The sequence below is a fragment of the Aulonocara sp. 'chitande type north' Nkhata Bay genome, linkage group LG16 (assembly GCF_057382095.1).
Source record: "Aulonocara sp. 'chitande type north' Nkhata Bay isolate Kocher_YH1m ecotype deep benthic linkage group LG16, A_spYH_male_GT1.1, whole genome shotgun sequence".
In the NCBI taxonomy this organism is placed as follows: domain Eukaryota; kingdom Metazoa; phylum Chordata; class Actinopteri; order Cichliformes; family Cichlidae; genus Aulonocara; species Aulonocara sp. 'chitande type north' Nkhata Bay.
Genome location: NC_141359.1, coordinates 14,941,470 through 14,951,447, shown reverse-complemented (window position 1 = coordinate 14,951,447; position 9,978 = coordinate 14,941,470). Strand labels below are relative to the sequence as shown.

The window sequence follows — 9,978 nt, the reverse complement described above, 5'->3', positions numbered from 1 at the left end:
TGTTATTCAATTTGTTAAATATTTAGTCCATTGAGACCTGTGTACAAAAAACATACAGTACAACTTGAGAATTCAGACAAGTCTGCATGAAGTTTATTTAATCTGCAGTTTAACCTGTGTCCGCATCGCTAGTTTAAACAATTGTCCTGTTTGTGCTAATAAAAATGTATAGGTTCTCATTCGGCACTTAAGTTGAGAATCACCAGTTAACCTAACATCCATGACTCGGGACTGTGGGAGGGAATCAATTGGCTGATTAACATTAACATTGGCTGATTGATTCAACCTAGGACCTGGGGTCCTAGACGGCTGTAGGTCAGGAGGAAGAGCAGGCCATTGATTAATTGTAAGGTTGGATGTTCAGTCGCTGACTGCTCCAGTCTGCATGACAAATATCCTTGGGAAAGATACTAACCCCAAGTTGCTCCATCAGAATCTGGATGTCTGTGAATGTTAGGCAGAGAGCACTTATGAATAGAAAAAAGTGCTTGTGTGAACGGGTAAATGAAGCATGTTGCACTTTGAGTGTTCATTTGGAAACGAACTACAGTATATAAGAATTACTATTAATTTACCGTCTTACTGTGAGCGTAACAGTGTTACACATTTTTTCAAAGTTACAAATACACTGTCTCTAGATTGGCAGTGTGGGATGGTAGTTTCCATCTTTAAGAAGGGGGTTTGGAGGGTGTGCTCCAGCTACAGGGGATCACACTCTTCAGCGTCCCTGAGAAGGTCTATGGCTCATAATTTTTATAGACAGACTTTCTAGGCATAGCCCGGTAGCAGAAATTTTCCACTTTGGTGGCCTCAGATTTCCATCTCTGCTTTTTCCAGATGATGTGGTTCTATAGGGTTCATCAGGTGGCATCCAAATCACACTGGAGTCATTCACAGCGGCGAGGAATGAGAATCAGCACCTCCAAATCTGAGTGTCCACAGCCAGAAAAGCCAGAAAAAGGTGGCAGGTCCACTCTGGGTCAGGGATGAGATCTGGCCCCAAGTGAAGGAGTTTATGCACTTCAGGGTGTTGTTCACAAGTGAGGGGAGAAGGGATTGAGAGATTGACAGACTACAGATTGTTATTCATGCATTCATTTCATCACGATTGGACTACTGTAATTCACTGTTTACATGTCTAAACAAAAACTCCCTGGAGCGTCTGCAGATTGTCCAAAATGCTGCAGCAAGGTACTCTCATGTAACACCGTTGCTTATACAGCTGCATTGGCTCCCCGTTGAATTCAGAGTCCATTTTAAGATACTGGTTCTGACATTTAAAGCTCTTCAAGGACAAGCACCAGCCTACATCATTGAACTTTTACAGCCCTATGTCCCTAGTAGGTCCCTGAGGTCTTGTGATCAGGGCCTACTTGTTGTTCAGCATACAAGGCTGAAAACCAAGGGAGATAGAGCTTTTGCCACTGTGGCCGCCAGACTGTGGAACTCTCTTCCTCAGAACTTAAGATCTGCGGACTCAGTGATCACTTTTAAATAACAACTTTTTAGAATTGCATTGTTAACTTTTGTCTGTTTTTGTTTTATACCTTGTGAAGCATTTTGTGATTTTTTTTTTATCTAGAGATGTGCTATATAAATACAATTTTACTTACTTACTTACTTACAGTGATGTGACTGCTGTACCAGTCCATTGTGGTGAACAGAGAGCTGAGCGTAAAAGTGAAGCTGTCTATTTACTGGCCAATCTACATCCCTACCCTTTGGGTAGTGACTAAACAAATGAGATTGTGATAGAAATGTCAGAAATGAGCTTTCTGCGAAAGGTGACTGGCTTCTCCCTTATACATATGATGAGGGAGGTGAGATGAGGGCTCTGGAGCAGGCAAGGACACGCTGGAGAGATATTATCTCTCGGCTGGCCTGGGAATGTCTATGTATTCCCCAAAATAAGATGAAGGAGGTGGCAGGGGAGAGGGTGGTCTGCTTAGGCTGCTGCTCCCACCTGGCCTCAGATAAGCAAAAGTAAATAAATGGACAGATGGACAGAAGGATGCCACATCTTTTTATAGAAAATAAATATCGAAAATCACTGAAAAATTATGCGGCAGGCTAGTCTTAAAAATGGTATTGAGTAGTTTCTGGCCCGCAGGTGCTTGTATGCATCCCTGACAACATTGGTGCACACTCTTAATCTGGAGTTGGGCATCACTGAGCTCCTGGACTATCTGAGGTGCAGCCTGTAGAACTCCTTCCAGAGGTTTTCTATTGAACTTAGTTCAGGAAAGTGGTATCAATTCTTTCATCCTCCTGGAACTGCCTACATACTCTCACCACAAAAGGCCAGGCATTGTCTTGTACCACGAGAAATCCATCCAGATACCTGATGGTAGTCAGGCTTCTGTTGGCTAGCCTGTAGAGTTCCTTGCATCCCTCTACGGAGATTTCCCCCTAGATCATCACTGATCACTACCAAACCAGTCACACTGAACTACATCACAGCCAGCATAATATTCTCAACAGCTTCTCCAGACCTTTTCATGTCTGTCAGATGGACTCAGATTTACAGGCCATGCTCAGAATGGCTATTATTGTATACTATGCAGACCACATATATCCCACATATTCCACATATGCTCTTCCTGCTATCATTTTGGACCCTGCCATTATGTGCTGGATTGTCTCAGGGGCATCTTTGCACAGCCTACACCTTGGATCTTACCTTGTGTGGTGGACTCCAGGCTTTATTGATCTTGTGGTACTGTGATAAGGTGCTACCTGTGCACCTTGCCACTAAATATTCCACAGTCAACTGTTAATCGTCTTTAAAGTGGAAGCAATCGGGAACAACAGCAACTCAGTCGCAAAGTAGTAGGTCACATGAAATTACAGAGCGGGGTGAGTGGATACTGAGGTGCTTGTACGCAGGGGTTGCCAACTTTGTGCAGAGTCAATCGCTACAGACCTTCAAACTTCATGTGGCCTTCAGTTTAGCTCAAGAACAGTGGATAGAGATCGTCCTGGAATGGGTTTCCAGCAGCTGCATCAACCATCACCAATTGCAATCCAAAGTATTGGGTGCAGTGGTGTTGAAGCACATATATAGACCTCCTTCTTCCTCTTTAGAGCAGGGACTTGCATGGACCCAACCTCAGCCGACCCAGGTAGAGACAGAGGAACATGCAGGTGCCCAGTCTCCATTGGCCCAGGTAGAAGACCTGATATGGATCTGGCATTTCTCGTTCTCAGCACTGGGAGTGGAGAGGAGCTGGCATGGTCTTTAAGAAGCATAATTTACTTTGGCTCAGGTTTGTGGCAGTTGCAACAAGAACATGCTTCCTCTTTGAAGATGGAAAAATGGTGGAATCTGGCTCAGGCAGGTGGCTAGCTGCTGCATATTTAACCGTTAAATATGGAGCTGAGAACCAGTGACCAGGGAGGTGAGGCTTCTCCTGGACCACGCAGTGGGAGCCCTCACGGCAAGTTCCTCTGAAGATGAGTCACCGTCCTTTAAAACGAAAAGGAAAAGGAAAAAAGGATCAACTGCTGTTATTCATGAAGTTCCAAATCTGTGGGGTTCAACTATAGTCAAAGCGTAGTAGTATTATGATTTTTTTGACCCAAATGTAGACTTGGGAGGCAGACTGAATTTTTGAAAATGTGAACCTGTTCATTCAGGCTGTTTACAAAGTCCAAAAAGCAAGGCAAAACTGAACAGACAAGGGAAGGTAACAAAGAGCACGCCATAATATACACAAACGCCCTGAGGGCTAAGCAGAGGAATGCGACAGTTCCAGAAAAAAACAAGCAATGTAAAGACAAGAGGAATTAAAATTAAATACAAGAAACGAAAGGAAAGAGAAGAGATACATGACTATGAAAATAAAACAGGATGTGAGAATTATAACTAATGGAGAAAGGCAGAGATCTAAATGGACTTATCCTAGGGAAACTGACACAAGAAGGCAAGACGGGGAACACTGAGGGAATAAAACAAATCCAAACTGGAACTAAGACCAAAAAGAGGATGTGACCAAGGGAACACAGGAAGACGAAAAACAAAGCAAAATACAAATCAAAGAGATAATATTTCATAATAAACAGGGCTTCACAGTCTAATCTCAAAAAGCTGCATCAATGGCCAGGACCACGAGGGAACTGCTAGCCTGTATTTCTACAGTGTCTGACTTATAATATGGTTAATGGGTTAAACTGCAACTTTTCTCAAATTCAAGTATATATCCGATAGTATCTGTGAAGCTTTAGACTCAGACTTTGTTTCGATGGCCAGCAGCACTCTGCGTGGTGATGAGTCAGAGCCTTATCAAACCACGGAGTATAAAAGCCGAGCTCTGGCCTCCACTCGCACAGCCTGGTGCTACTTTTCATTGATTGAGAGAGCAGAGTGCCTTTGAATGCTATGAAAGGCCTTTTAGTGAGCTCCAGGGAGGTTCCCCTGCCTGATATCATGTGTATATATGAGTATCGTTTCTAACAGCACTCATAATACATTTTTTTATTAACCTCTTTGTGTTTTCTTCTGCCTGAGGAAAGTAGCTGAAGGAAGGTTTTAGTTGACTAGAATGTGACAAGTGTACAAAAGTTCACTTAAGATGGGTGAATGGCATTGAGGTTGTTGATCACAGCTGAAATTGAGAACTGGGGAGATTAGTTGTTGGACTTTTAGGATGGGGCAACAAAAGGCCGGAAAAGTTAGTGGTTAAGATAACTGGGCAGTAACATAACTGGGTAAAAAAAAACATCATCTAAGAGAGACATGGTTTCTCAGAAGAAAAGCTGGACAGAGGTTCACCAGCTGCAAAAAGAAAAATCCCGGAACAATTTCAGAATAATGTTCCTCAACATAAAATTGTAAAGACTTTGAACATGTCATCAGCTACATAATGATATAGATGATATTGTCCCTTGGGTAGAGAAGTTGCTCTACTCAAGGGACAAAAATTAATATTTAATGCCTGTGATTTTCACTCAGGTGGCACTGCATTAAACACATTCTGTTATGCAAATTGCTACATGGGCTCATCAAAACATCTAGAAATCTCTGAACACTGTTCACCGTATCATCCATAAATGAGAGTTTTCCTGATCCCAAAAACACTGCTGCTTTCTCTCAACCAAAACTAAAATGCACTCAGCCAAAGTGAAAAACTGTTCAGTGATCTGAAGAGCCAAAATTTGTTTTTGTTTTTTTTCTAAAAGGTGGATAGAGTATCCTATGGCCTGAAGAGGAGAGGGACCATCTGGCTTCTTATCAGCGCCCAGTTCAAAATCCTGAATCCTGCATTAGCACATCTGGAATACTGCCATCAGTGCTGAACAGAGATGGGCAGTAACGCGTTAAAAGTAACGTTACAAGTAACGCGTTACTGTAATACGATTACTTTTTCAAGTAACGAGAAAAGTAAGGGATTACTATTGCAAAAAAGGTAATTAGATTACTGTTACTTTCCCGTAAGCACGCTGCATTACTGCGTTATTAAAACCGTGATTTTTTTTTGCGACAGTGTCTCATGACAATGACTAAGCGAGTGCGATATTCGTGGCAACAGCTGTGCAGATCAACAATGGATAATATAAGGAGTGCGGGAGAGAGTATGAGCGTGCAGCGTTTAAAGCGTGGAAGTACTGACCTTACTTTGAGTTTGATTCCGTAAAAAGTGACAAAAACATTAGCGTCCGCTGCTCACTGCATTGGAAGAAAACTTCTTTTACAGCGAAAAAAACTCCTAAACTTCCAAGCAAGCACCGACAGTACGCTGCCACGGGAATGTGAAACTGCCAGATCCTTCCACTGACCGACACACCTGCACCAGGGCAAACCTCCGCCTGCCCCACTCCTGCTATACAGGTGAAACTAGAGCAACAGGACCGCTGAGTCTTTGATTTGATTTATTTTCTGCTGTGTTTTACGTGCATTTATTTGAAAGAGTGAGTGTAAACACAAAAAACTATTTTATTTTATAGACTGGTATATGCAGAAAATAGGTTTAAATGTTAAACAAATTTCTTCCAGTCAGAGAGTGTTGCATATAATTTAATGTTTGCTTCATGTGTAAAGTTAAAAGATTAAAACTAATAAAACTAGTTTCAAAAAGAGACTTTTTCATTTGATTACATTTATATGATGGATTATGCAGAAAAAATAGAATTGGGCTGAAAGATCTATCGCTTTATCACCTATTCAGGTTGTTAATCATTTTAAGTAATTAAGTAACTAATTACTTTCGAAAATAAGTAATCAGTAAAGTAACGGGATTACTTTTTGGGGGAAGTAATCAGTAATTAGTTACTGATTACTTTTTTCAAGTAACTTGACCAACACTGGTGCTGAACGACATATACAGGCCGCAAAAGGTTGATTCTGCTCATCTGGACGTAGCATTTTCAGTGGGACATATGCAACATCTGCTCCCACATGATGAGGCGTTGCATATTACCTCAAGACAATGCTAGACAGCATGTTACATGTTTCATGTATTTCAATAGCATAACTACATAGTTGAGGCTACTTGGTGAACTGGCTAACATGTTTATGGCTACCACATTTTCTTGAGTTGGAGAGAGATGTTTTGATTTCTTCTGGTCAAGCCTCATACATTACTATGTGTTAATAGACCTCTCCGCATTGCATCATACTTGTTATTCATCTCTGGCTCTCTTCCACAGCATGTCTTTTGTCTGGTCTTCCTTCTCTCACCCCAATAAGTCACACCAGATGGCCCCGCCCCTCTGTGAGCCTGGTTCCGCTGGAGGTTTCTTCCTGTTAAAAGGAAGTTTTTCCTTCCCACTGTCGCCAGAGTGCTTGCTCATAGGGGGACATATGATTGTTGGGTTTTTCTCTGTATGTATATCCCAGGAACAACATCGGAGATCTCCAGAAGAGCGCAGGAACAGCTAAGATACTGCGCAGGTCCCTGTCCTTTAAGCTCGTGTCCTCTACCAGAGGCCTGGGAGCTTGAGGGTCCTGTGCAGTATCTTAGCTGTTCCCAGGACTGCGCTCTTCTGGACAGAGATCTCCCCACGTTGTTCCTGCAATCTGCTGGAGCCACTCGCCTAGCTTCAGAGTCACCGCACCTAGTGCTCTGATTACCACTGGGACCACCATTACCTTCACCCTCCACATCCTCTCGAGCTCTTCTCTGAGCCCTTGGTATTTCTCCAGCTTCTCGTGTTCCTTCTTCCTGATATTGCTGTCATTCGGAACCGCTACATCGATCACTACGGCCGTCTTCTTCTGTTTGTCTACCACCACTATGTCCGGTTGGTTCGCCACCACCATTTTGTCCATCTGTATCAGGAAGTCCCACAGGATCTTAGCTCGGTCATTCTCCACCACCCTTGGGGGCATCTCCCATTTTGACCTCGGGACTTCCAGGTTATACTCGGCACAGATGTTCCTGTACACTATGCCGGCCACTTGGCTATGGCGTTCCATGTATGCCTTGCCTGCTAGCATCTTGCACTCTGCTATTATGTGCTGGATTGTCTCAGGGGCATCTTTACACAGCCTGCACCTGGGGTCTTGCCTGGTGTGATAGACCCCAGCCTCTATGGATCTTGTGCTCAGAGCTTGTTCCTGTGCTGCCATGATTATGTGCCTCTGTGCTGTCTTTCAGTCCAGCTTTGTTCAGCCACTGGTAGGATTTCTGGATGTCAGCCACCTCCTCCATCTGCCAGTGTTACATACCGGGAGGGGCCTGTCCTTCCATGATGGTTCCTCCTCTTTCTTGGGTTTTTCCTGCCTGAGGTATTCACTGAGCACGCAGCCAGTCATGGCTATCTTCCTGATGTATTCGTGGATGTTTGTTGTTTCTTCCTGGACTGTGGCTCTGACACTCACCAGTCCCAGGGCTCCTTCTATTTGCTTAGCGTACAGCCTCAGGGTGCTGGACTTGGGCTGAAACCATCCATGCATGGTCAGGAGCTTCTTGGTCTTGATATCAGTGGCTTCTATCTCCTCCTTTGGCCAGCCTATTATCCCAGCAGGGTACCTGATCACTGGCAGGGTGATCTTTGACATGTTTATCCAGATCTTTCTGCATGTTGTAGACCAGCGGTCCCCAACCCCCGGGCCTCGGACTGGTACCGGTCCGTGAGTCGTTTGGTACCGGGCCGCGAGAGTTGAGGCTCAGGTGTGAAATGTATAGTTTTCAGGGTTTTTATCGGTTTTCAGCGTTATTTTGTTATTGTTTTTATCGTTAACTCGGTTTTCCTGGGTCTTTTCAGTGTGTTATCAATAAATTTTCTTTTTTTCGGTACCGGTACTAGTTTTATTTTGTTGAATTTATCTGCGACACCTTAAAGGCCAGTCCATGAAAATATTGTCGGGCATAAACCGGTCCGTGGCGCAAAAAAGGTTGGGGCCCGCTGTTGTAGATTGTCAATGGGTCTGAAAATGACCACCTAATTCTGAGGTGCTATATAGTTTTCTTTCTCCCAGTTACAAACCTGCTGTCCATGATCAAAAATAAGCCAATGCAATGACTGTGATTCATTTCACAGGAGCAAGTGAGGCCCTGAAAAAGTCCTGTCACCTTTGAAACACCTCTTCTTGTCCATCACCACTTAAATTACTTGACAAAGTTGAACAGTAAGTTATGGGCAGGGTGTCTATATGTTTAAGGCAGCATTATAAATATCACTCCAAATCAATACACAAACAGAGTGCTTGATACACTGCCTTTGGCTCCAACAGAGAGAAAAGAGAGCAACAAAATGGGCAGTCCTCGCACATACATACAGTACACAACTGTGAGCTGTTGCATTTAAGTTATTGAACCAAAGCAATTCATTGTGATGTGTTTTCTGCTGTGAGCTTTCAGATGTGTCCATCCACACAGACACACAAAGAATCCTTAAACTGTAGTTTGAGAGGATCACCCGCACTGTTCTGGCTTCAGTTACTGAGAAATTTGGGTCACGCTACCAGGGAACAGCTCAAATCTTTCACAGAATTTGGCTAACATGCTGTGTTTCACACAATGCTCATTACCATGGTGAGACTTTAGTACCAAAACTCTGTTGCATAACTGATTTCTCACAAACACACACACCACCCACATGGCATTTAGTTCTGATTTTTAAGAGGGTCATGCTTACTTTACTTTAACCATTTCTGCCCTCTAGTGGACAAATTCTACTAAAGCACATAAAGTAAGTACTAGGGCATCTGGTTTACCTTCTCATTTGTAATTAAATGACTAACACGATATTGTGCACGGTATGTGTTTACTGTACAGCCAGACGTTTGACAGCCATAACCAACAAAAATAAAGGCTCAGAGTCAGTACTTTAAGTAACAAATATGTCCTGAGTTTGTCATGGCTGAGCAGCTCCTATAGGTGTAAAGTATAGGTGGCCTGTTGCACACCGTGTACAGTGTTGATAAAATGTATTTGCCCCCATTCTGATTTCTTATTTTTTATTGTTTTATTAGTGACACTTGCATGTTTAAGATCATAAAACGAATTTTTATGTTAGAAAAAGATAACTTATGATAGTTAAATTATTATATATACACTTTATCTTAGAATTTTGATTTCAGTTATTAAGAGAAAAAGCTATCTAAACCTACCTGACCCTATATGAAAAGGTAATGGATGAATAGTTCTTGAAAACATGAGTAATTTTCTCTAGCCATACTCAGGCCTGATTACTGCCAGACATGATGAATGAAGAAACCAAGTAGGCTAAAACATAAAAAGAAAAGCAGCACATCATGGTACAATCTAAAGAAACTCAAGAACAGATGAGAAACAAAGTCAGTGACATCTATCAGTCTGGAAGGAGTGGCTGTGGACTCCAGTGAACCACAGCGACACCTATTATCCACAATGGGAAAGACTTGGGGTGGCTGTAGCTCAGTAGTAGAGCAGGTCATACTAATTGGAAGGTGGATGGTTTGATACATGGCTGCTCCAGTCTGCATGCCAAATATTCTTGGGCAAGATACTAACCCCAAGTTGCTCTCTGAGTGTGAACATTAGGTAGAATGTACTT

General features: G+C 42.8%; 1 pseudogene; it reads right to left on the bottom strand.

Moving 5' to 3' along the window:
* Positions 1–3,364: 3,364 nt before the first annotated feature.
* LOC147311166 (uncharacterized) lies at positions 3,365–7,894 on the bottom strand (annotated as a pseudogene).
* Positions 7,895–9,978: the final 2,084 nt, after the last annotated feature.